Source organism: Anolis sagrei, chromosome 2, assembly GCF_037176765.1.
Source record: "Anolis sagrei isolate rAnoSag1 chromosome 2, rAnoSag1.mat, whole genome shotgun sequence".
Lineage (NCBI taxonomy): Eukaryota > Metazoa > Chordata > Lepidosauria > Squamata > Dactyloidae > Anolis > Anolis sagrei.
Window position 1 is genome coordinate 116,812,031 of NC_090022.1, and position 22,170 is coordinate 116,834,200.

General features: G+C 41.4%; 1 protein-coding gene across 1 annotated transcript in view; it reads left to right on the top strand.

The window, feature by feature from the left end:
• Positions 1 to 315: 315 nt before the first annotated feature.
• Positions 316 to 22,170, top strand: part of OTOP2 (otopetrin 2) — a 71,009-nt gene continuing 49,154 nt past the window's right edge. The window contains exon 1 of the mRNA XM_060764721.2: positions 316 to 677. The gene's annotated coding sequence lies outside the window, so the exon portion shown is untranslated. The remainder of the gene's footprint in view (positions 678 to 22,170) is intronic.

Sequence of the window (22,170 nt, forward strand, 5' to 3'; positions counted from 1 at the left end):
CTCCCAGCAGTTGAATTAGTTTGTTTGATGCTTACATTTATATCCTCCCCCCCCCCCCCCTTTGTTCTGTTTTTTAAATGGATGGGTAGGGGGAGAGTATTTTCTATTTTTATTTATCTTATTAATCTTGATAAAATTATTTGCATAACTCTTAGAGTTCTTAGCTCGGCACTATGCGTGTGTGCTTTTATATACATAGATACGTCAAGTATGAACTCGTTTGGCAACTCTTCTTTGGGCTTTTTCGTTTGTCTGTTTCCTTCTTTTTCAGGTAACTTTTACAACCATCTCTGTACCAGGATGATGAGAATTTCCAGCCAGTCTTGCCCAACGGCCATCCAGTTGAAATCAGTGGCACAACATGAGAAGCCAAATCTGATGCAGGATCTGGAGGGGAGAAGGCGGGGCTCAGGTTCAGGAGGAGGCAGGCCAGGCACTAAGGGCTGGGAGTGCTTATAGAAGGACCTGTCAGACCGTCTTTTCATCCGGAGAGCTTTGGCTTCACCTGCAAGGTGCTTCATTCCCAGGCAGCTCCCTGGATCTCCCCCGAGCCAGTGTTGGAATTAAGCAGGACACCGGTGCTGCTTTCCTACCCCACTGACTCCCTGGTATAGCTGTACCACATCCCTTCCATGGTGACAGCCACTTCTCATCCCAAGAAGAAGTGATGGAGCAAGGTCAGTAAAACAGAACAGTCCATCCCAATCTGTCTTTTTAAATAATAACAATAATAATAATGATGATGATAACAACAACAACAACAACAGTAAGGGACCTTAGAATGAATGTGGTTGGAAACAGCTTGTTTGGATGCTGGCCTGAGATAACATTATTATTTTTTTTAGTCTCCCTGCTTACATTTTATGTAAAGTCTAGCCTGATTTGTCCCTTTTTGGCTGATAAGAATTGTATGCTCAGGGTTGAACCGATCAGGAGTTGTGAGCTGTGGCAGCTTGGTTTTCTTTGTTGATGGTGTTTGACGACGTGCTGAACATTGTTTTCGCATGAAGGTCTTTTCACTCTTGTTTCCTGGACCTTCTTTGAACTACTGGGATGATTCACCTGGCCAAGCACTGCCCTGGCTGGGCTGCAAAAGGAGATTACTTTGATGGTAGTGGCCACACAGCACAGCTACCATCCAATATATCTGTCACATGGGCAACCAGGTTTCAGCTTGCGACAATAGGAAGGGTAGCTTTTCTTATTTGCAGGCTAGAACTTGATAACAGGATGAGGTTCGCCTTTGATGGATGCTTGAGGGGAGGGGGGATTGAACAATTAAAAAGAACATCATCCAGACATTTGTCTGAGGTTGTGCATATGCTGATGCGTGTTATGCATAGAAATGCTGGAGGACCATCTTTATGAATTCAGATGTGGAGTCACCTGAGCTGAACCTCCTGAGTGAATGTGTGGACTAGAATGTAAATTATGTTGAGGATCTTCTGCTTCCCTATGTGCTGTGATGCTGTTTTCAATAAGAAATGTGCTAAAGTATACCTAGAAAGGGATATTTTGAGAAAAGTGGTTGGAAATGAGTCCATTTTGATGAAATAAGTCTATAAACATATATTTTAAGAAAAATATGTTTAAAATGTATATATTGATTTGTGTGCCAATTAAACAAAAAGGGAGGGAAACTTAAAATATGGAAAACTGAAAAGAACCAGAAATAGCCAAACCTTCCCTTCAACTGGTGTATGCATTCTCTGTTGTTGTTATCCCTCTGTTGAAAGAGTAGGAAGCACGCAGACATGGACCACAAGTGGCCATGCACGCATGTTTGGTGGCTGCCACTGCCACCCACTACTCTGGAACTGGCCCTTGCAGTGGAAGCAGCTACTGCCACCCACACTCACCCAGTTGTGGAGGTTTGCTATTCCCTTCCTCTTGTGTCAGGAAGAGAAGATGATTCCCTGCCACCACACACACATTCTGACAGTGATTTGTGGTTGCAGGGGGAAACTAGCATCCCTCTGCACCATAAAGCACCACAATTTGCTATTCGATGGCCTCAGTTATTATTGTGAATATATTACCCATTGCTGGGAAAATCTGGTTTTGATTTAGGTCGTTGAAGGATTTCAGGGATACAGTGTAACCCCATCCCAATTCCAAAAAGTTAACCAAATACTTTGCACTGTTTTGAAGTTTAACTAGACATGAAAATGGTTGACCGGACTGGAACCTGGGTTCAGCCAGATTCAGAGAACTTAGCTTAAGATGCTGCCACATATGCTGTACTTTCTTATATTCCATCTTTCTACGTTAGCAGACAGGCTCCTTTCCCCATTGTATTCCGCTTGTGCTCCCTTTTCCCGACAGAGCCCATTACATAATACACATGTATTTCTGAATGGGCTCTGTCGGGAAAAGAAAGAGCAAGCAGTATATGCCGCTGTTACAGCAACACAGGAGGCTTCCCGTGTTGTCTTCAGGACGGGGGGGGGGGGGGTGCCAGGCGGTGACACTTTTCCCCACGCAGTGTGGTCCCAGATAAGTCACGCAATGCAGGGCATGAAACGACAGGTTCTCCTTGCCGGGACCCCATGGATTTGCCATAATGTGTGGCGAATCCATTGAGCTTTGTGATGAGGTCCTACTAGTCTATTTTTGGGGGGCCCTACCTGTACAATAAACCTAAAGGGTGATATTGCTTCATTGCCACTTGGCAGAGTTTAAATTTTCAGGTAGGGCAAGTCAACTGGAGGAAACAGTAAGCAAGGCTAGCAAGCTCCAGGGGTCATCAATTGATTTCTGCTTAATTGTGAGGCCTAAGCAGGCTTCCACAACTTGGATCCCAATGGCCTTAGGTGATTTGGTAGGGAGGAGCAATAGTAGCTTTATTGTATCATTTTTAACTCCCTGGAAAAGAGCTACATGGTGATGTGTTGGTTATCCTGATCCTAAAGGATCTCTCAGGTATGCTGGTATGTTATCATGAAATCTTGGAAGATGGACTGGATGTTTGAAACCAATAGTGTCTTGGGCAGCTTCCAGACAAGGCTTTTATAGGGCTATTGTCCAGCCTCAATCACAGAATTTTAAAGTAGGAGTGGCATCCAGAACACATTGGCTTCCATGTGCACATGCCCTCCAACATTTCACAGATGAACATCAATAGACATGAGGCCAAACAACATCAAAGTGCTGCCAATATGATGAACATTATTATTGAGGAAGAATACACAGGCTAGAGAGAGGATGCAAAAAAAGTAAGGGGGAAGTGGAAGGAGGGTAGACAAACCGGGGCATTTTGAAAGCAACTGAAAAACTGAAGAAATAAACAGGACTTTCCTTGCCAAATCAAGATATTTGAAAAGTTTACTTTCAGCAACTGTTATCCTTCCACCATGACTAGCGTCCTCTTTTTCTTTCCAAGAAGGAGTTGATAGAGGATTGAATGCAATTGCTTATCTCAGCTAGGGTAGACTTGGGCCCCTGCCATATAAAATCCAGAGTATCTGCTTTGCACTGGATTATATGGTAATGTTGACTCAGATAATACAGTTCAAAGCAGATAATGTGGATCATCTGCTTTGATAATCTGGATTATACAGGCAAATACTCTCTGCTAAATAACCTGGACTTGAGCCATATAGGGGTTTATGGATCATAACCAGCATTTTGAATTGTGTCTGGAAACAAACTTATTAGAATGTAAACCATGTTTGGATTCTACTTTGATGCAAGGGTGTTAGGTGGCCTCTCAGAAGTACTGAGTAGAAAGATGTACTCAGATGATACTCCCCTTTTCCTTTCTGCATTTGACAAAAGTATTGCTGCATAGTCTTCTACCATTAAGAGTTTTCTGTCGAGCAAACTGATTGCTTACTTTCGCTGTTGTATGTGTGTACATGCTTTAAGAATATGTTAGCCTATCTAATTGAATGTTGGATTGCAACTTCTCCAGAGTTTCTCCTTCTTTTCCTTTTCTTGCAAAGCAGAGGCAGGAAGTTGTCAAAAGCTTTCATGGCTGGAATCACTGGGTTGTTGTAAGTTTTTTGGGCTGTGTGGCCATGTTCCAGAAGCATTCTCTCCTAACATTTCACCTGCATCTGTGGCAAGCATCCTCAGAGGTTGTGAGGTCTGATGCAGGAAAACATTAGGAGAGAATGCTTCTGGAACATGGCCACACAACCTAAAAAATTTACAACAATCCAGAGGCAAGAAAGTTATGTACCCATTCATGTCATTCAGCAATGTTGTAAATACCAGGAATACTGAAAGAAAGGACTCTTTTTTCATTGCTGTTACACAGAAGCGGGCAAGAGGACTTGGGATCAAATGCCCTCTAAAAGAAAAAAAAGAAACAGAGAGAATGTGAAGAATTGTTGTTTTGCTGTGAGAAATGTAAACAATTCCGAGTTCTGCAAAACTTAATAGCTGTATCAGTGGTGCGAGGGATGCAGTCGCAGTAGCTGGCCACATAAAACCCAAGGCTTGAGAAGCTATCAGAGCACTTTCTCTCCCACTTGTGCTCATGAGGACCCACACAGCCTTATATCCCAGAATATCAAGACAGAAAAATCCCACAATATATGCTTTGAACTGGGTTATTTGAGTCCACACTCTGATAATGTGGGATTTTCTGCATTGATATTCTGGGATATAGGGCTGTGTGGAAGGGCCCATAATCATTGTTCATAACTTCATGATTTTTCCAATCCTTTTAAAAAGATATCTATCAATATATCTTGTAGCAGCAAGTTATGGGTTACCCTTAATATCTGGTGGTTTTCACATCCTTGAGTGATAAATCTGTGCCAGGTATTGCTCGGAACATGAAAGGAGCTCTCCACTGTGCCAGATCCAATCCTTAATTAGACCTTGGATAGACTCTCTTTTGACTAAAAGATGGAGTCAATTCTGACATGAGAGCTCCACTGGTAACTAATTATATTCCCATGTGTATATCACCTAGTCAGCTTGTAGCAAACCTATGAATTTTATAGGGTTTTCCTAGGCAAGGGTTTCTATATAATCTCCTTTTATGTATGAAACTATGTGAAAGTGGAACGGAAGGAGGGAGCCCCTTCCCATATCTGGAGAGGACTGAAGAAGTCCTCTCTATTATTACTTTTAAAGGTCAAGCAAGGAACCCTAGGACTGAGTTCACAAATGTTCAGGGTCTGCCTTAATGGATTATGGAGCTTATTTATTTATTTATTTATTTATTTATTTGCGATATTTGTATACCACCCTTCTCAACTCCAAAGGGGATGAAAGGATGTTCACAGTGTTGCCAACAATTCAGTGCCCTCAATAAAAACAGTGTAAACATTAAAATTGACCTTTCCCTAATAAAACATTAAACATTATTAAACACATCACATCTAAGGTCCCTTCTAGGCTGCCATATAAAATCCAGATGATCTGCTTTGAACTGGATTATATGGCAGTGTAGACTCATATAATCCAGTTCAAAGCAGATAATGTGGATTATCTGTTTTGATAATCTGGATTATATGGCAGTGTAGAAGGTGCCCAATTGAGCCATAATTTGTTTTACCTAAGCATTTTCCCTAAGTAATAAGAGTACCGTAACTTAACTTAGACTGGTATTATTATCCACAGTTAAATTCACTTGCCATTGGCAAGAACTAAATGAAAATATGTATTGTTTCCTTCGCTCTTTCTCTTTGTTTCTCTTTCTGTGTGTGTGTAAGTTTAGCTCCCAAACCCACACTGCCACGTGAAGATAGACCTGGCTATAATGAAAGAGGAGGGGCCTCCTCTGCTGTAATGCAGGTATTTCTCTATCATCGAAAGAGCGCTTGCAGAGCCTCCGGCATGCTGCAAAATACTGCCAATTACCTTGTATGTAATTAACTTGGTAGCGCTCTCTGTTGCTAGATATCAGTGAGAGCTGAGTCAGAGGGAGGAGACACCCAAAATGATGAGGGTGAGCACATGCGGTGACACTGGCCAGGATGCTCAGGCATTTGCTTTAATCCAAAGGACACTTTGGGCCAACCCTCCATCTCTCCACCCCCTCAACTACAGTATTGTTTATTTTCAGGCTGCATCATTCCAACAACTTGACCTTGCACTGTGTTGCCTGCAGGGACAGGTAACGCAAGATTTATCTGCCAGTGGCATCTGTCAATCAGCAGGTAGTCTCAGGTGCTAGAAGGTGCTATAATCTTGTACACAATTATTGGAAAACAAGGTCCACTGAAGTCAATAGGAATTATTTCTCATCAATCATGTGTAGGACTGCACCACCCAACTCTCTTCAATTGCCAAGGAAAACATTGTTTCCAAAACCCTTCCTTTATGCTGTAAATCTTGCAAAATTTGCTTTTTGGAATGTCCCTCCCAGAACCCTTTCACATCGGCTGTGGAATTCTGGAAAGAATATTCCAAAAAGCAGCTTTTTCAGACTCTAGTTTCTACAAATTTCAGAATATATTAAAAAGAAACTACCAATTGGTCCCTTGTGTGCCCATGCCCACCTATTCCAAACAATAGCAATTTGCAATGAAAAAGAGCCTGCCAACATCCTGGTTTGGGCCTGGCAACACTTGGCAAGTTCCTTCCCAGAATCCAAGCATATTTGTTGTAGACATCATGAATACAGCCACCCTAATTCCAGTTACCGTCACCCAAGCTCACTATCACAAATGACCTTATTCCACCCTAAATTTCCCCCATTTTCTGACCATCTTCTTACGCTGGTGTAACGATGCACAGCCACTTCCATTAGCTGTGTGTAGAAATCTGGCTTGTCGCCATTCGAAAACAATCAGAGGAGTCAATTTTCAGGTATCCTGAGAGAAAACAGCAGCAGGAAGTGGAGGAAAGGGGGGGGGGCGTCGTGGGATGGCTGGCCATCCTCAAATATGGATCTTTTTGGGATAGGTCGCATTCCCACTTTTAAGGACATTTCCCACTTTCCTCCTCTTCCCACCCCCTTCCCTCCTACCCATTGGATAAGGTCCAAAGACACAATAGAAACTTCCAATTTTTTAAAATTTATTTCCACATTTTTACCCCATCCTTTTCACCCCTTAGGGGACTCAGGGCGGCCTTACAACAGGCAACAATTTGATGCCAACACAGATCAATCTGAAAATAAACAAATAAACAATTAAAAGATCAGTTAAAATCATGCAAATTCTAATCATAGTCCCAGGCCTGTCCATTTGTCAATCATATCAATTCATTATCATTATTACACTGCTACAATTACTGCTCAAATGCTTGGTCCCACAACCATGTATTCAGCTTTTTCCTGAAGGCCAGGAGAGAGGGGGCTGACCTGATTTCCTTTGGGAGGGAGTTCCACAGGCGAATGGCCACCACTGAGAAGGCCCTGTCTCTCGTCCACACCAGTCGTGCCTGCGGGGGGGGGGGTGGAATTGAGAGCAGGGCCTCCCCTGACGATCTTAACCTCCCAGGCAGATCATAGAGGGAGATACGTTCAGAGAGGAAAAATCTGGAAAAGGAACATTTTGAAATATTTCCTTTCCTGCCCCTGCCTGGCTAGAGTTATATAGGAACCTATAGTGCCATACATGTGAACAGTGGGCTGGGTCATATTAATGTTCCGCAATCAGAGTACCTTTTTAATTAATGCTGTGGTGTACTGAGTTTTGGAAGCTGCACTGGGTTACTGGGTTTTACAGCTGCACAATTCTGGGTAGCTTCTTTAAGAGTCTTTTGTAGTGGCACAGCAAAAAATTAGCTCGTGCTTATGAATTAAGAAGTAAAAAATAACGGCTTGGTTTCCAAATGTATCCATAACAGATGAGTCACACATGGGATTTTATATTTAAATATTTCAAGGCTGCATCACTTAAACATGAAGTTAAATATTGATATAGACCAGGTCCAATGGAAATCATTTCCATGTTTATTAGAAGAAACAGCAAGGCCTGCAGGTTTCTAGCCCTTAAGGCTAAAATATTTTAAAGTATATAAGTCAGGGATCTCTCAGAATCTCTCAGTTTGAGAAGAATGGAAATTCAACTCATTGTTTGGGTAATTTTAGTGCCCTGCATAAGGTGTTGTCTCTTCACTGGAATAATTTAAGCATAACAAACACATGGCAGGAAAATATATGCTAGCCAAATCATTGAGCAATATATGTTGGCTCACCAAAATCTTGCAATTCTGAATTGCTACATAATAGAATACCCCACAGAATTTTATTGTGAGATGATAGATGATAGATGATAGATAGATAGATAGATAGATAGATAGATAGATAGATAGATAGAAAAATTATTGAACCAGCTGGCTATTTCAAACAGCAGTGAGTCCACCATCAAGTGCAGAAATTCAGGACACACAATGAATGCTAATCTGGTTCCAGATCTTTGCTATTGAGGTCTTGGTCAAACTGACCTGTAGATCAAACAGTTGCTTGAAATGCGATTACAATGAAAGAAATGTTTAGGGACAGGTTTCAGAGTATGTATAGATAGCATCAAGGAAAATTTTCCAAAACAGCATAGCGAGTGAAAACCTTCCCATAGGAAAAGAAGACTCCAATTACATTTGGTTTCATAGAATACTTGCCAGAAGGGATGCATCTACACTACAGAACCGACACAGCGCGACACCATCTCAACAGCCATGGTTCAGTGCCATGAAATCCTAGAAGCCATAGTTTACTTTGGTAAAGAATGCTAAACTTTGTAAAACTAGATCCCTTGATCCCATAGCACTGAACCATGGCAGGTACATTGGCGTCACGTTGCGTCAATTAACAGCTCAGACGTACCCAAGGAGAATGGCAAAGCATAAGCAAAACTAAGGATGTGTGTACACTCCAGAATCAACACAATATGGAACCACTCTAAGTGCCGTTGCTAAATGCCACAGAGTGCCAGAAGTTGTAGTTTTCCAAGGCCTTGGGTGTTTTCTGCCCAAGACTGATAGTGCCTCACTATACTACAACTCCCAGGATTCCCCAACATTAAGCCACAGCAATTAAAGCTGTGTCAAGTTGCATCCATTCTACAGAATGTGTGTGCCTTTGAGTTGCCTGTTGCTTTGTTTTATGAATGATTTTATTGTCATTTTATATGGTTTATATGGTAATTCATTGTGTTGTTGCTTATGTTTTGATTATTGTATTGCGCTGATGGGCTTGGCCTCATGTAAGCCGCCCTGAGTCTCCATTGGGGAGATGGTGGTGGGGTATAAATAAAGTATTATTATTATTATTATTATTATTATTATTATTATTATGTGTGACAACTCTGTGACTTGCAGGCCCCTTCCACACAGCTGTACAAAATCCCACATTATCTGCTTTGAACTGGGTTATATGGCAGTGTGGACTCAGATAACCTAGTTCAATGCAGATATTGTGCATAATCTGCCTTGATTTGCTGATATTATATGGCTGTGTGGAAGGGCTCTCAAAAGGTTTTCTTTGGCAAGGAATACTCAGACATGGTTTTGCTATTTCCTTCTTCTGAAATATAGCCTTCAGCACCAGGTATTAATTAGTGGTCTCCCATCCAAATTATACCATGGCTGACATTGCTTAACTTCCAAGATCAAACATAATCTGGTGCCTATAAAGTAGTTGGCTCTATCTGCACCAAAATCTCCTTACAGCATATCAACACTAGCTACTCACTCCTGCTCAATAGCCCCAGCTTTAGGCAATTCCTCCAGTGCTAAAACTTACTCCTTGTGTTCAGTGGGTTAATCCCTGTGCCAGCAGGACTGAAGACCAACAGGCCAGAGGATTGAATCCGGGGAGAGCGCAGATGAGCTCCCTCTATCAGCTCCAGCTCTCCATGCGGGGAAATGAGAGAAGCCTCCCACAAGGCTGGCAGAACATCAAAACATCTAGGCGTCTCCTGGGCAACGTCCTTGCAGACAGCCAATTCCCTCACACCAGAAGCGTCTTGCAGTCTCTCAAGTCGCTCCTAATACAATAAAAAAAAGTTAACTAAAGGTAAGCCACAGGTGCCTCTCTAGGATGGGGTGTGATTGGATCCAAAATCTCTTATTGACTGAAATCATCTCATGAACTTCCTCTATACTCCAGTTTCATACTATACTTTCCTAGTGAATTACAAATAAGTGAAGGTAGTCAGTTCACTGTAGACTGATCCTTCCCATCCCAAAGTAATATAGATTCAACAACTATAACGTTGACATTTCTGCTAACATTTCAGCATTGTGTTGGAGGCACTTTCTCCCTTTACTCTTCCTTCAACTCCGTGCATGGAAATCATCCAGTAGCTTGTTCACCCCAGCACTGTCTTAGGCCCCTTTTCACACATCTGTATAAAATGCACATTGAGCTGGATTATATGGCAGTGTGGACTCAGTTAACCCAGTTCAAAGCTGATATTGTGTATTATCTGCCTTAATATTCTGGTTATATGGCTGTGTAGAAAATCCCTTAATGACTTAACCCAGTGTTTCCCAGAGTCTGGTTTTGGCCTTCAGCTCTCAGAATCCTTGATCATTGGCCAAGACACTTGGGGCTTCTGGGAGTTGAAGTCCAAAACACCTAGATAACTTGTTTGGGAATCACTGCTAGAACTTAATATCCAAATTGTTGATAGATGCAGCATACAATTCATCATCAACATCTTTTAAAGAAATTTTTAATTTTATAAACAAGGAGTTTGCAGTGAGTGCAGTGTGGAACCAGGAAATGCAGGCAGGTGTTACACTTCCAGCTCAGTGTTGTATTGAACCACATACCAGTTACACAACAATGAGATGAATTCCAAGGACGTGACTCTGTTCTGGATGTGGATTATAGAATTACCTATCTCACCCAGCCAGGGCCTGGCTACTAAAAGGATCAATGTACCTTTGATGAGCTTGTGAAGCCTGTATTTGAAGCTCTGTATAAAATGGGATTGTTGCCCTCGTGTTCCTTCAGCCTCATCACACTAGAGCACGGATCCACTTTAAATCCAGTTTATGCCTCCTGAAGAAATCTGGTTTTGTAGTTTATTGAGTTCCAGGACTTCTTTGACTAAGCAGTTGAAAGGCCCCTACCTAAACTACAAGCCCCAGAATTCTGCAGGAGGCAGAAACCAGATTTAAAGTGGATCCATGCTCTAGTGTGATGAGGTCTGTATTTGCTTTAGACATAAAACTTGACTTGCAAGGATCCACCAAAGCAGTGACCATAATAGTCAATTGCCTCTTCCCTTCCTTTGTGTGAAATCACCAAGACTCCCTAAGTAATTCTCAGCAAGCACCACATGAGATGGTTCATGTTGCCACTTAGGAGTATGGATGGCCACCAATGCCCAGGAAGCATTCTACTAGCATTCTCTTTCTGCAGGGCCAGCTTCCAGTTCAGCTCCAAGCTGTGGGACGTGGAAATGCTAGAGATAAAACCATAGCATTCTTCCACAATCTCAAATGGCCCAAGTATAGGAGTCCAAATATTGCAGTCCTGTGGAATGGTTCTAAGATATATTTAGATGTTGAAAGCACTTAGAGAAATGTCTGATATATTACCAAGAAATTAAAAAAAATAAAACAAGGCCATGGAGAATTTTCTTAATTTCAAAGTAGAGAGTCTACTATCAGAAGAGCTGTTTTACCTCTCAGGCATCCTCATTTCAAGGTTTGTCCAATCTAAGTCACTTTGGAGATAAAGACCTCTAAAAAAGAGATCAAGGCCTTGGAGTTACCTATCAATAAAAGTTAATGCCTGGGACAGCACATAGACCTTGACACACAGGTCATTTGGTCAAGATCTTCTCTTCTACTGCCTTTGCCACTATGGACTTCATCTCACGGATTTTGGGCTCTGTTTCCATGCTCCTGGGAAACGGAGTCTCATACTGTACTTTCAGTGGGACTCCATGAGACTTCATTTCCACAGTGCATGAAAGCAGAGCCCAGAATGTGTTTTGAGGAGTCAGGTAGCTCCTGACTCCTCAAATGAGGCAAAGCGGGGAAAAGACAGACCTCAGCACAGAAAGGATGCAGGATGGCTGACCATCCCAGAAGATGGACCTTGATGGGAGTGAATGGAGTAAAACAGTTCCTTCTGCTTTCCCCCACTTTCCCCCCACTCATGATGAGGTGCATTGTTTTCTATTTAAACAATGTTAATTATTTCTGTGTGTGCATCTGCACATGTCATTGTTCTTGTTGGGTGCCTTTAAGCAATTTAAAATATATGACAACCTTCAAGTGACCCTATCATGTGGTTTTCCGAAGCTGAGAGTGTCACACTATGGGTTTCCATGGCTGAGAAAGGAATCAAAGCCTCTCAAGAGTCATAGTACAATGCTCAAAACACTACCCCGCTGTGGTGTATATGTATTAGCTAATTCAAAATTCATACAAATAGAAGTGTCTTTTGTTCTCTGTTTTGCTGAAGCACAAATAGCCACTCTAGCCTTGGGCAGATATGATAGGCTATGTTTTTCTTTAGTATTTGTTGATTGATGATTTACTGTATTCAGTATCCCCATTTCCAGTACTCCAAGGCAGTTTACATAGTAAATGAAAACAGCAAGACACAATTTTTTTTCATGTCAGGAGCAACTTGAGAAACTACAAGTCGCTTCTGGTGTGAGAGAATTGGCCATCTGCAAGGGCATTGCCCTGGGGATGCCCAGATGTTTTGATGTTTTACCATCCTTATGGGAGGCTTCCCTCATGTCCCTGCATGGAGAGCTGGAGCTGACAGAGGGAGCTCATCCGCACTCTCCCCGGATTCAAACCTGTGAATTTTTTTAATAATTTAAAAAAACAGATATCTCTATAATTACATATAAAATCAAACAAAATCATTCAGTAGCAGACTTCATAGTTTCCAAGTACTAAAAAAGCAAGAAGTTCATTGCTTACCAAATGGTAAGCAGTGACCACATTTTGTAATTGTGATATGATACTCAGAAGACTTGATCTCTCAGGATGGTATGCTTTTCTTTTATAGGTTAAGGTCAGAAGGAATAGAGCAGTGGTTCTCAACCTGGGGTCCCCAGATGTTTTTGCCCTACAACTCCCAGAAATCTCAGCCAGTTTATCAGCTGTTAGGATTTCTGGGAGTTGTAGGCCAAAAACATATGAGGACCCCAGGTTAACAACCACTGGAATAGAGGCTTGGGTGCCATGAACCCCCAACTATTCAAGATTTCTAAGGAGTGACACTGGCCCTTTAATGTATGTATGTCTAGAAACAAAATGGTAGCCACTGAAACTGAAATAATATTAGATGAGTGCTGGTGAAGCCTAGCTGGTGGATATTGAGATGAACATCTCAATCAGCAACCCACTTAAACTCAAATGAAGGGGTTGAAACAGGTCCCAACTGTATTGGAATTTAAATTGACTTTCGCCAAAGAGCTTCTGCTCTCCTGACATCTGTTAGAAGAAGTTTCAGTAGAGACAGTTAGGGTAAACTAGAATAATGAGTGTGATTTATTCCATTGTTTGCATTTGCTGAAAAGTATAATCCCACTGGATTAGGTGGGGGTTTGTTCTTGTTCCTGACAGCTCAATTTGCACAGTCTCTGACAGATGACAAGTTAAAACCCAGCAAAACTGCTGTGACATAACGAAACAAGCTTCTTCGAGAGTGAATATAGAATTTTATGGTTGTGTTTAAACAATTTGAGGTGAAAACCTGATTTTGTGGGTTAACCTATACCAGAATTAGTTTATTGAATCCATGCATCTGCTCTAGCTGGAAATAGAAATATTTATTTATTTACTTACTTACTTACTTCACTTGTATACCACTTTTCTCACCCCGGGGAAGACTCAAAGCAGTTTCCAACATATTTATAACAAATTTTTAATGTAATTTTATTAAAGTATTTGAAAATAACAGCGAAAGAGGGTGAATATTGAAAAAGGAGATAGCACAGTAGGAAAGATTAGAAAGACACCACCCCTCCCCCAACTCCAAAAATTAAAAAAAGAAAAGAAAAATAGGAAAAAATGATAAAAGGATATATATATATATACATATATATACACACACTAGAAAAAAACAATTAAAAATCTAAAAATAAAAAAGTATTATCAAAAATTTAAAAAAAGGGTTGACTTCCATCTCTCCATCAGGTGTTGTGTTCTCAATAATGTTCCCATTGTATCCACACTAAAATGTTCCTCTTATTAACTTCTTTCTTTCTCATAATTTTCATAGAGGGTCCAATCGGTCCTCTTTATCGGATTCCCGGTATTCTTTTTCAAGAAAAAAGTTAGTTCATCCATTTCTCTTATTTCTCTAACTTTCCCTAACCATTCTTCAATGGTAGTGATACCATCCTGTTTCCAAAGTTTTGCCAAAGATATTCTCGCTGCCGTCGTAATATAAGTAAATAATCGATCTTCGTTTTCATCTAATTGTAATTCTAAGTCCGTGAAACCTAATAGATAATATTCTGGTTTCTTCTTGAATACTCTCTTCAGGATTTTTTGTGTCTCTTCATGCACCATCAACCAATATTTCCCTATTTCTTTACATGTCCACCACATATGATATATTTATAACAAATTTAACGCTTCACATGCATATAAAACCTAACATAGAGCAACCAGAACATATAACTATCAATTAAATCAAATAGGATTCTGACCAGTATGTGCTAGTAGCCAGAACTGTTTTCATTTACCAAGACCCACCCTATCACTAGGCCCAGTAGCCATCATGTTGTGTGCACCCAAGGACCTTTCTTGATCTTCCCTATTAAAACTCTTAAAGCTGTCTCTTACTCAAGAGTAGGCATGGGCAAACCGGCCCTCTGGCTGATTTGGACTTCAACTCCCAGAAATCCCAGCCAGTTTACCAAAACACCTGGAGGGCCAAAGTTCACCCATGCCTGCTCTAAGATTTACTTGGAAGACACTGTCCACTTTCCAGTGCTGAAGTAAAATTTGAATGCAGAGATGTAGCTATTGAGCAGACAAAAAAATTCTGCTCCCCCAAATGAAATTTTACTCTAATCTCCAAATGTCTAGCATCGCAGTAACTTAAAACTTTAGATGAGAAAAGAAAATGAGATAGACGTAATTGCCAGGAGAATGGAAGTACAGCGAACTGTTATGAAGAATTTTCAGTGTCTCATTGTGAAATGTTAGAAATTTGGGAACTTCAGGCAAACGTCATTATAGAGGCAGAATTATTATTTGAGGAAGTAATGCCCTCATTTTGACCCTCCGCTAGTAGCTACACCCTTGTTCCAATGCCTCACCAAACCATAAATCCCAAGAGGATTCTATAGGATGCAGTCATGACAGCTAAAGTGGCATTAAAGGGCTATAATTATGGAGTGTGAAAGGGTCACTGTTCATGGCATTTGTGTGTAGTGTCTTAAAGACAGGCCTGTGGTTATTCTTACCTCCAGGTAAAACAGAAAGGCAAAGTTTGGAGTAGCAGAGAAGGCCAAATCACTTTTGGTGCCCAGGCTGCTGACAACAAGGCTAGGCCAGTATGTAAGGATCTACTAATAGGAGTGCTGCTTCCAGTAGGAAGCAAAACAAGAGAAAGACATGCACTCTGTTTAATTCTGATGAGTTGTGACCCTGTTATAAAATGAAATGGGATTCTTTTCTCCAGCTCATAAACTCTGAGACCAGACCAGAAAGGTCATGGTAATGTGAATCCTGATGAAGAACAGGAAAGCATTGTTCCCTAAAGGATTCTATGCATGTTCTCTTAGGCCTCTAGTCGGGCAAAGAGAGCAAGATTCAGAAGCGGGATGCCAACTCAGGTGCAATTTGTGCAGTTTTTAATTCTGCTGAAACTGGAATAAAAAATAGCTGGAGAAAAAATCAGTAAGTGCATTCACTGAGCCCACTAAAGTCTTATTTTGTCCCATGAACCAGGCACTGAAAGAAATGCAGTCAGGCCTCCACATTCACAGAAGTCAGGGGCAGAGGACCTTGTGAAAGTGGGAAAAACGTTAATCAAAAAGCTCTATTTTTATATGAGAACCCACTTCTTTAGGAATCTCTAGATCTTCCAGTGCACGCTATAGTCAATTATAATGGAAGACCTGGACATTCCTTAAGAAATCACATGAATAAATCCTGCAAATTTTAAACTGGAAAATGTGAAATATCCACTGCATAACCCTTCTAGAAATGCCAGTTATTATCCGCATAAACCATCAAAATTAATGTATTCATAATGTTGAAGGAAATGTGAAGGCGAGTAGATCATCAATACATACATATATGTGTATTTTAAAGAGTATAGCCAGTAGATTTTATGCCAGAAGACGGAACCATTTTGTTTCATTATTGCCCAAATACTTTAATACCTCTGTGGCCAATTTTGCCCTGTAGCTGTTAAACTATTTTATATGCCTCTGGAATAGGGGATAATCTGGGTGTGATTTATTAAGTCTGTGCTCACAGCAGGATGTCTCTACGTACTTAGCATTTTGTTTCATAATGTCAACTTTCATTTCTGTTCCTCTATATGGCATGTCTTGTTCCTCTGTCAATTGTGGAGACATTATGGCAGGGGGATAGGTAGAAGCGGGGTGGGGGGTGGGTGGCATTTGGAAGCTTCTCCAAGATCCAACAGTTTTCCTTCCTCTGTTCAGTATCACATCCAGTTGAGGTATGAGGAGGTGCTACCAACCTTGACATTCCCATGAGCTACCCTGAACAGGTTTCTCCAGTTGAGGAATGAGGAAAATTGAGCTGAGCTGTTCACTCTGTGAGTTTTCTGTTACTGTTGACTGACTGTAAGATGTTTTCAAGTTTAACTTTGCTTGTTGCATCCTCTTCTCTTCTTGGAGTGCTAACCTTTTATCCCAGCAAAAAATATATTAGGAAGAAAGCCTGTTCTTTCAGCATCAGATAGGTTCCTCTCAACAGAAGTCAACAATAGCCTCTTTCTTTTCTCTCTTTGTCTTTTAAAAGTTTTTGTGGAGACGTTATGTGATTTTAGCTACTGCAAAGATTGTGAGTTCAGAGCCTGGCGTGTCAAGTCCCAAAATAAGGCACAGACAGAATGAAGGCAATCATCATTGACTCTATTCTCCTTGGCCAAAAAGGATGTCAGCAGAGACAGCACTCCAAAAAGTGCAAGTGCAAAAACATTCAGGCTTATTTATAGCACTTTGACAGCTATTCAAAGCAAAAGCACTCTGCTGTACTGGCTTCCGATTGATCCAAAATGGTGCCAGCTGGGAGCTACTCTCTGATAGATCCAGGGAATCCATCCATTGTCATTGATTATTGACTCCAGTCATGGCAGGAAATTTAATAAACTGTCATTGGTATATTTGAAGGCTTGTGTCAGTTGATTGATCCACCCAGGAGAAGGGTGTTAGTGGAAAGGTATGCAATGGGGTAAGAGATAATGGGTTAAAATAGGTTTTGATACCTCTACAGAGATCAATAACGTAGATGCCAGTCAGGAAGACAAAGGGGTGGTCTGGGTGTTAGTGAATTCAGTGGAGACTCCAGGGAGGGGGTCTGAGTCAGCAATAGAGATGAGGAAATGTTCCCAGATTATATCGGGAAGAAACCTCATGGCTCTTTCTAAAACCCATTATATGTTCTGTGTGTCCACTCAGGGTATTGTGAGGGGATTACATTAACTATTGTGTGGTCATGCCCTATGGTCAGGTGTGTGTTTGGTGCTTAGGCAGAATTCTAGAAAAGTGCAATGAAAGGTGGCTTGAAACCAGGGAAAAGTTCAGTGTGGGTTCCCTCTTAATCCTATGGAGCTGTAGACTCCGGGGTTCATCCTTTTGGGGCCTAGTTATAGAGTGTCAGTTACCCTTGGCATCTTCATTCTCCAAAATGTGAGGGCCAATGTGAGCAGAGTCTGGGAATTTTTTTTATTTAGATGTCAGCTACTAGAGTCCTTCAACCAGTGATGTTGGATTCTAAAAAAGTGAAGTTTTTTTAAACACCTGCTATTGCCGAGTTCTGTACATACAAGGTACTCTGAAAAAGCAAAGTTACAACAGTCTGGAGTATTATATACCCACTCATAACAGTGCAGTCAATCCCACACTAGCCAAAGGGAAAGAAAAGAACAATGTTGTGGCACCTAAAGCCATTAAAAACCTGCAGCATTTTCACAATGTGCCACAATGTGCCATTACAGCATCATGATTCCACTTTAACTGCCGTGGTTCTATTTATCCTATGAGCCCCAGGGATTGGCAGTTTGGACAGAGGTACCAGAGGATGTCTTTGACTGGAGTATTTTTTAAATTAATTTTTATCATGTAAAGGCGGTATACAGAATGTAAAAGAAAATAAAAGAAATACATCAGATACACACAATACAAATACATCTGTCTACCACACTCACCCCTCCTCCACCCGTGAAACACCACCCATGACTTCCGAAACAGCTCATTGTGAAACGAATATCTCATAAAAAAAACCCTACCCTTATCTTTACATCAATAACTTCCCCATGCTGCTATTTTAAAGTCTACCTTTGACTTCCTTTCTAAATATTCAAATGCAAGCCTCCATTTTCTAATTTTCCTCTCCAATCCTTTATAAGTAGCTCTTTTTTCCCCTTCCTTGATTTTGCTATTATTAATCTTGCAGCTGCAAAACTGTTTTTATGTATTTTTTACTGATTTTTTTTCAACAAACAAACCTAAAAGGCACATTTCTGGGTTTTTCTTAACCTTTTATCCCCATGATTATCTTTTCCCAAAAGGTTTGTACCAGCCTACATGCCCACCAAGCATAGAGGAAGGTACCTTTATGTATTTTGCATCCCCAGCATCCCCCCTGGTGGGGTGTATCTATTTTGCTTATTACCTTGGGAGTTATGTAACTTCTTTAGAACATTTCATACATGTTTTCTCTAATGGACCCAGCTATAGAAAATTTAAAAACTCTTTTCCATAAATATTCCCATTTTTTCCCAATCCAAATCTTTAGCCCATGAAATCATCGGTGTTTTTATTAGAGAACTTCTCCGGGCCCTTCCACACAGCCATACAACCCAGAATATCAAGGCAGAAAATCCCACAATATCTGCTTTGAACTGGGTTATGTGAGTCCACACTGCCATATATTCCAGTTCAAAGCAGATAGTGTGGGATTTTATTCAGCTATGTGGAAGGGGCCTAAATTGTATTCAAAAATGTATTTGTATAATCTGGATATTAGTCCTTTATTCCACTTCTCCAAAATGTTCTCCAGTTCTGATTTTCTTTGGGGAAATCCTACCTTTTTTATTTTTATTATTATTATTAAACTTTATTTGTATCCCGCTAGCATCTCCCAAAGGACTCGATGCGGCTTACAAAGGCCAAGGCCTCAACACAACAACAACAACAGACAATAACAATACGATGCAAGGCAAATTAAAAACATAAGCAATAACACAACAAAACATTACACTATTACGCAATAAAATCAGGGCTGGGCCAATGATGGGTACAGGTTAAAAGTGCTGGGTGTGTGAGGTGGTATGTTGGAATTCTGGGCAAGTGCGATATGCAGAGAGTCTTAAACTCTAATAAAGTGCTTCTGGGACGTAGTGCTGGAGGTTATCCTATTCTGGAAAGGCACATCGGAATAACCAGGTCTTCAAGTTCTTCCTGAAGACTGCCAATGTGGGTGCTAGTCTAATGTCTTTGGGGAGGGTGTTCCAAAGTCGGGGGGCAAACACAGAGAAGGCCCTGTCCCTCGTCCCCACCAAACGCGCCTACGACGCAGGTGGGATCGCGAGCAGGGCCTCTCCGGATGAACGAAGTGAGTGTGTGGGTTCATAAACGGAGATGCGGGCACGCAGGTAGGATGGTCCCAGACCATTTAGGGCTTTGTAAGTAAGCACCTGCACCTTGAATTGGGCTTGGTAGGTAAACGGCAGCCAATGGAGCTCCTTAAACAGGAGGGTTGACCTCTCTCTGTAAGGAGCACCAGTTAACATCCTGGCCGCCGCCCGTTGAACCAGTTGGAATTTCCGAGCCATTTTCAAGGGCAGCCCCACGTAGAGCGCATTACAGTAATCCAATCTAGAGATGACCAAGGCATGGACCACCCCGGCCAAATCAATCAGATAATACCTTATTATCTTTCATAAATCTGTTGTGTAGTTGGAAGTAATGAAACCAGGTGTTTATCCCCAATTCTTTTCTCCCTTTTATTATTATTTATTTTGGGCATTTCTATCCCATCTTTCTCACCTCCGTAGAGGAACTCAGGATGACTTACAGAAGGCAGTCATTAGATGCAAAAAAATACATTAAAACACACAGTTACAATTAACACAATTAAAACAATTATAAGCATTCAATTAAAAACAGTTTTAGTTTCCATTGCCCCTTTTCTTTGCTTAGGTACTCATCATCATCATCATCATTTAATAACTTATTAATCGCCCTCCATCCGAGAATGCTCCAGGCGATTTACAGCTAAATTATAAAAGATAAAATACATACATACAAAAATTAAAAATTAACAGAGATTGAATGCTCTAGTAAAAAGCCAGGTCTTAAGTGCGAGAGTAAAAGGCCCTAAGTCACGCATGGCTCTCATGTAGGGCGGCAAGGAATTCCACAAGGCAGGGGCAGAAATAGAAAAAGCTCTGCGTCTGGTCCTTTCCAAGTGCACTTCTCTAGGACCCGGTATATGGAGCAAGTCACGTTGGGCTGGTTGTTGTGACCTCCGATGATGGGAGAAGGAGAGGCAGTCCCTAAGGTACGATGGACCCTGGCCATAAAGAGTTTTAAAGGTCAGAACTAGTATCTTATACAGGCCACGGTACTCAGTTGGAAGCCAATGCAAACGTTGCAGCACTGGTGTTATATGGCATTTCATGGGCGTTCCTTTGAGTAACCTGGCTGCCGCATTCTGAACAATACGAAGCTTTCGGGTCGTAGACATCGGAAGGCCCACATACAGGGAATTGCAATAGACATGACCGTGGCATGGATGACAGTTGCCAGAGCCTCGTCAGATAGGTAGGGTGCCAGTTGCCTCGCTTGTCGTAGGTGGAAAAAGGCCTGTTTGCTGGCAGCAGCGACCTGAGCTTCCATTGTCAGCTGTGAATCCAGGACGACACCTAAGCTCTTGACAGTGGTCGATGGAGATAGGGCGGCACCATCGAAGGTGGGTAATGGAGGAGGAGGTTCTCTTTTGACTGGGAATTTTAAAGGCCTTTTCCTCAATTGCCAGCCCCAGGATTCAATAGGAACTAGCCTAACAAAGCCTAGTAAATGCAACTTGTATTTCCAGAGGTAATAACAGTCAAAAATCAGATTGATAATCAGAATGTATTCACAACCAGAATGTATTAGCAAATACATTTAGTTTCCCCTCTCACCCACCCTACTACCAAATACTGCAAATGAATTGTGTAGTAACTCTTGGTTGGCAAAGAAAGGTATGCAGAGTTTCCTATCACCTTTCCACAACAGGAATAACCTTCTGAACATTTAATTTATATCCTTCTCTCTTTAAGATGGATCAGAGGAGCAAACATGGGACACAAAGATAACATCCCATGCAAGCACTGACTACCTAGCCAAAACCTATGTAGCTTTAATGTAATGTGTGCTGTCAGTTATGTAGTCCTTACTGTGTCACAGTAAAGATATCAGCCCTTTCGTTTTGCTACTCTGCTGCCGAGTATGCATGTCCAGTGTGGAACACATCTCACCATGCTAAAACAGTGGATGTAGCTCTTAATGAGACATGCCACATTATCATGGGGTGTCTGCACCCTACACCACTGGAGAAATTACACTGTTTAGCCAGTATTGCACCACCTGACATCCTCCAGTAAGTAGCAACCAATAGTGAAAGGACCAAGGCAGTGACATCTCCAGCCCACCCCGTTTGCCTATCAGACACCATGCCAATGACATAAATCAAGAAATAGTTTTCTAAGATCTACAGAGACACTCACTGGAACACCCCAACAAGCGAGAGTACAAAAGTGGCAGGTTCAAACCCAGAAGCTCAATCAATGGCTGATACCAAATGAGAAACTCCCTCCTGGTCACACAGAAAACTGGGCAATTTGGAAGGCACTGAACAAACTGCGCTCTGGCACCACGAGATGCAGAGCCAACCTTAAGAAATGGGGGCACAAAGTGGAGTCCACGACATGTGAGTGTGGAGAAGAGCAAACCACAGACTACCTACTACAATGCAGTCTGACCCTTGCAACATGCACAATGGAGGACCTTCTTGCAGCGACACCAGAGGCACTCCAAGTGGCCAGCTACTGGTCAAAGGAAATTTAATAGAATGCCAAGTTTG